The sequence below is a fragment of the Humulus lupulus genome, chromosome 7 (assembly GCF_963169125.1).
Source record: "Humulus lupulus chromosome 7, drHumLupu1.1, whole genome shotgun sequence".
Classification (NCBI taxonomy): domain Eukaryota; kingdom Viridiplantae; phylum Streptophyta; class Magnoliopsida; order Rosales; family Cannabaceae; genus Humulus; species Humulus lupulus.
In genome coordinates, this window is record NC_084799.1 from 64,298,496 (window position 1) to 64,304,634 (window position 6,139).

Here is a 6,139-nt window from a genome sequence, read left to right on the forward strand (position 1 = left end):
CTGCAAGCTCATTGGTGAGAACGAGTCCACCGACAACGATTCCATCCATAAGTATGCTCGATGGGAGGACGTCCCTCTACGTCGCCCTCCTCATCCTTCGAAGAAAAAGACGGATTCAAGCGTAATGCTAGCGAAGCCTTCTAGGTCAGGTAGCAAGCCCCAAGACGAAGCGTCCCCAAGCTCGTCTAGAGGTAAAGTTATGTTGGATATGTCCATGTGGTCCCCAACCCTCTTAAAATACAAGCCCAATGTCCATGTTCTCTTTAAAAATTCCCAAAATAACTTTTTTACTTGGTCAGGTGTAGACTTTAGAATTCATAGGTACGATAGCTAGCTAGGTAAATTTCAAACCATATATAGTTTGAATGACGTGTGGGAAGGGATAGCGATTCAATACAGAACAAACGACTATAGTAATTTGTCCAGGTTATCCCCCACCTATCGAGAGGGTACTCCCTTAGAATCTTTAAAAGATAAGGGAATTTCTTGTTCCCCAAGCTTAAGCTCGAAAGAATCTTCTAGTTAGGTTTCCATACTAACTGTTCTTGATCTCGTTGCAATAACCAGTTATTAATAAAAATTTTCTTGTTTTTAGGTGATATGGACTCAGACCTAGACAACATCCTCAGGAAGCCCTCGAAGGCTCGTGGCAGGAAGCGGGGCCGCGTAACTTCGAAGAAGGACACTCCTCCCCCTAAGGTCACAAGGGTTACTGAGGACCCTCATTTGGCGACCTTAAAGGCTGCCCCCAGCAAACCAAAGACCAAGACTCCTCCTCCACTCCCCCCCCCCCCCAAGTAAAGTCCTTATTAGGGATAAAGGTAAAAAAATTGTGGGGCACAAGCTGTTGAGATTGGTTAAATATAATGTTTAAGATGTTTACACGTTGAAGTGCAAAACACTTAACAGTTTTCACTTAAAGAGAAGTGAAAACATGAGATTGTGTAGAAGACATCTAAAAGTGACTTTTGTGGGGTCCCAAAAACGCCCAGGGGTAAAATAGTAAAAATTCCTAGAATTCCCTCTTGATCTCACTAACTCCCTATATATCATCAAATAATCATTCCCATTACCGAATATCTCGGTAATGTACTAAATACCCAATATACCCCTTGACTTACTCCGAGCCAAGTATGGGTCCCGTTGTGACTTTCCCACTAGCTTGCTCCCTAGGATCATCTTGTGCCGAGTAACCCAAACATATTCACATAGTAATGTAGTACGACACACATACCACATATATGTCAAATGTACCCATAACAGGCCAAATTTTGAAAATTGCCCAATTAAACAGAAATGGGCTCACATGCATATTTAATACACCTAAACATGCATATCAATTCATATTATACTATAACTCAAATAATCACATAACGATGCACATAAATATCATATAATCACACAATTCCATAATTTCCATCCTGCCCCCCTAATCAAGGCCTTAAGTCTTATTAGGAAATTTGAGACGTTACAAGTATAGACATATAAGTCTAAGACATGAGTATGTGAGACAATTAATTCAAGGAGGAATCATATCGATCTCATAAATAAAGACAAGTGACAACTTAATGGATTCATTTACAAAACCTCTTACGAAGAGATTAGTAAGTTCTACTTCAAAAAGGGGTGAGACTAAAACTCCTAGAATAATATATTCACCAATGATATCAGCCCAACTCCAAACTTGTGAACATCAAGGGCAAGAGTTCATTGGGTATGAACAAGTTATTAGGTGAATAGTTACAATGCTAACAAAGTTATGAGTTCCATCCAAGGATGGTTAGTGTTGGTTACTACCGAGTGAGGGTTAAGCCTAAGTATTTTAATGAAGTTCAGTTGTGTGCAACAATAATTTCTAAAGGTAGCAAAGATGTTGTAAAAAATTCACCCATGTAAACTTAGAGGTGGAGCCGCCTTTCATGGGAGTTGGAGTTTCTCCCTGGAAAGTTCATAAAATAGATGAGCACATGACCATATGAGGGCTAAGTGAGAAAAGTGGAAAAAATGAATGGTCAAGTGGAGGTATGTGTGGTGTTACCAGTTTTATCATTAAGAAGTACTTGGTTCATTCTTTAAGACACCAATGACTTCGATAAGGCTTTGTAATACTTTCACTAAGATAAAGTTCAAATCGAAAGGTACTTTATTTTATGCACCAAAACTATTAAGCTAAGAAGTGAGGATTCTATTTAACCAAGTGGGGAATGTTGAGATTGGTTAAATATAATGGTTAAGATGTTTACACGTTGAGGTGCAAAACACTAAATGGTTTTCACTTAATGAGAAGTTAATACATGAGATTGTGTAGAAGGCATCTAAAAGTGACTTTTGTGGGTCTAAAGTGATACAATGAGGTATCCAAACATTCCCAAAAAGTTTGGTAGTATTTGGAGAATTTTTAGGGCCATTGGAAGGGTCCAAAGTCAAAGAGTGTAGCAATACGTCACCTACTAGCAGGTGATGAATCGCCTGACAGGCGATATATCGCCTACATGCAGACGATACATTGCCTGGGTTGTATTTTAGGGTCATACAGTTTACGTAAAATACTCCAAATGTTGTGTTTTAAATGCTCTAATCCTATTAGTTAGACTAATGATGATGCCTACACTATACATATATGGGTTATTAGAGTTGAAAAGCCTTGATTACAGTTTCCAACTCTCTCTCTCTCTCTCTCTCTAAACTCCTTCTCTCTCTAGTTTTCTAAGACCAAAGCTTTCTCCATGAAACTCATCAAGCATTGCTTGACTTGCATGAGTTTCACGGTTTGCTCAATCCCAAATCTCATTCTACTTAGTTGAAGCTTGAAGCAATTGGGAAGGCTTGTAATAGAGATTTTGGACAATAATATACATATTGTGTATAAGCCTTAGAAGTTCTCCAAGTTTGAAGATTCAAGCTGATCAATACAAAGATTGTCTCTCTCTAACCCTAATCTTGTATTTTGTCATTCTATTATGTTTTTCATTGTTGGTATAGATGATTAAATGTATCTAAGTTCATCTTATCATCATTTAATCATTTAGTTTCTTATATTAAAGATTAACATTCATATCATGAACATGTTTCTTTGATTATCAAGAATTGCACTCATACTTTAAATTTGGATCTTGATTAACATCTAGGGTTTGAAATATTGCAGTATTATCATTATTCATTGTTGATTTGCAAAGAGTAAAGCCATATATTTCCAACAATCAAAATCTCTATTTATAATTACTTTCATTTTGTGTTTTGCATAATCAACAATGAAGGAAATTGGTTCATCTTGTACAACCTTCAAATCCTTGTTTCAAGATTTGGTTTGCGTTGGACACATAACAATGAAAGATCAAAGAAAGTTCAATTTGGAAATGTTCTACATGAATGTGGATATGGATTCAAAGTCTTCATCAACAAAGGATGAGACAACTCAATGAGATTACATGATTACGGAGATTGGTATCATCAAGTTCCTTTTTTCTAAATGTGTAGATTTCAAGACTTTGAATGAAATGTATTTGATGCCATATTTTTGTGTGTTTGAGATTATTGTTTATATCAAAAGTACAATGGGGAATGTTAATAAACAATTCAAGGGTTATTGTTATACTTTTTTTGTTTGTAAGGTTATTGATCATCTTGTGAGATATGACAATTGTAAAATTAACCATAATAAGATTGGGCTCAATACAATTGATGATGAGATCTTTGTGACCTTAATTGCATTTTAAGCATTCAATGAGGAATGTATGATAACCATAAAGAGAATTGACATGGTCCATGCATGTAGTGATGGGACTAATTCAACCTTAAGAGAAGGTGAACATGTCAATGCAATTGATGTTGAGATCATTGCAAAACAAAGTGAAGATACTAAGGTCAATGCATTTGATGTTGAGATCATTGCAAACCTGAGTAAAGATACCAAGGCCAATGCAATTGATGTTGAGATCATTGCAATCTTGAGTGAAGTTAATGCAGCCCAAGGAAAGGTGCAAGGATGGTGGTATGATACTTGTGCCACCATTCACGCAACCTATGATAAAACGTTTTTCAAAACCTTTGAAAGTTAAAAGGTGGGACTTGAAGTCCAAATGGGAAATGAAAAGAGATCCATGGTACTTGGAAGGGGTTGCATTTATGTGTTCTTCACTAATAGAAAGAAAATGATCCTATGTAGCGTCTCATAACTTTATTTAGTTAGATAGTAGTAGCATGCATTGTAGTATTTTAGTTTTTGTGAATATTGGTCAAAGCCGGGATTTAGTTAGAAACTCTTAGAGATAGTTATGGATTTTACTATAGAATCCCAGAATGTTTACTTAGTTAGCTAGATAGTTAGTAGTAGTGATAGTATTTTAGATTTTGTGGATTTTGGTTCAAATCGGGACTTAGTTGGAAACTCATAACAAAAATTATGGATTTTATAAGTTTAACCTATAGTTTAAGAATATTAATTATAACATAAGGTTTTATCAAATATTGCTGGTCCTAAATATATTATTTATTATAACCTAAGATTTAGATAGAGCCAATAAGAACATGACACTTGTCATAAGCATGATTATTAAGGAATTAAGTATTTTAATGATAAAATAAAGAAATAAAAGCTTTAGCACCTACCAGAAACGGTTAGGGTCGTATTATGACTTAGTCAAAGCAGTTATCCCATTCAAATTATGCTGAAAAAGTGCAATTACGCGTTTAAAATATTCACGTATGCCGATATATCACAGCTTGGAGCCGATATATTGCCTAACGAAGGATATGGAAAACATGTTGACGTTGCATGAACGTACGAACGGAGGTGGGGGACTAGGGCAGAGCCGATATATTGCCATATAGGGGTGATATATCACCCTTGGTGGGTGAATTTTTAATTTCTTTGTTTTTTTTAATTTAAAAATAAACCTTAACTACTTAGACCTACCTCTGAACGTTTTGGCCGAGTCTTAAGCCTCTGATTGACGAGTCTTCAAATATTTTTCAATTATATTCATTATTTTTATTCAAATAAAAAAGGGGTTAGTGTAACGCCTGGCTACCCCAGAACAGTTACGGAGAACGGTGAACCAGAAATTTGACCCGCTACCCGAGTCCTTTGGTTAAAAACGTGATCTAAGTGTCGTTAGCAGGTTAAGGTGTAAAACCAGTAAAAAGGAAAGGGCACTTTTCATTAAGTAAATAAACTGCTCATGAGCCTTTTTAAAATGTTTACAAGTAGTTTGTATTACAAAAGAGTTGCTACAGTTCCAAATATACAATCCCCGCCGGCCTAAGCGGCAAAAATAGGGTAAACCCCTAGTCCCTCTGAGAACTCCTTGACCGTGGCAGTCAAGCTGCCCTGTATGTACATTACATCGCCCAAGCTCTCCACTCAAGGCTGGCCAAGCTTTTCCTTTCCTTTACCTGCACCACAAAGCACCCATGAGCCAAGGCCCAGCAAGAAAACATAATAAAACATGATATAATATCAACAACACTCATAATAACCACTCAGGACTATCAGTCCCACAAATAGGTGACAATAGCCAAAAGTCACAGTAATGAGCATCGCTCCCTCTAGCCATGTGACGATAGGGTCACCAGGGCTTAACTGATAGGTGATTTCTTTCATAAGCTTGATCAGGACAGGTGCATGGTGATTGGTCACCAACATAACCTTCCTCACGACTCTAGAGTCGAAACTATGGACAACGTCCCTTAGCCTTGTGACAGACAGTCACCGGGGTCATATACCTTGGCTATAATCATCTGGTCGTAGACCAGGCAAGCGCTTGTAAGTTTCTCGACCCTAGGGTCGGTCTGGCATTAATGCTATAGAGCCATTCAATGCGTGATTCTCGACTTTAGAGTCGGTCCCTGACTAGTCAGTGTCTCAAGCAGGTAATCAGCGTTCAATAGCATTTAATATGCAATCCATGTCCACATATATCAACCAGCATGCCTCAAATATCAAACCAAACATGCCATATATCTATACATGGTGCAACTATATTCTTACATTGTTTTCTTACCTCTGGTTCGAGTGAGAATAATTATATGAATGACCACTGAGAACGATCAACCTTTAAATTCCTCGACGGTCACCTGGTCATAACCAAAATATAGGATTCATCAATAAAAATGATAACTGAGGGTTCCCAAACCAAAT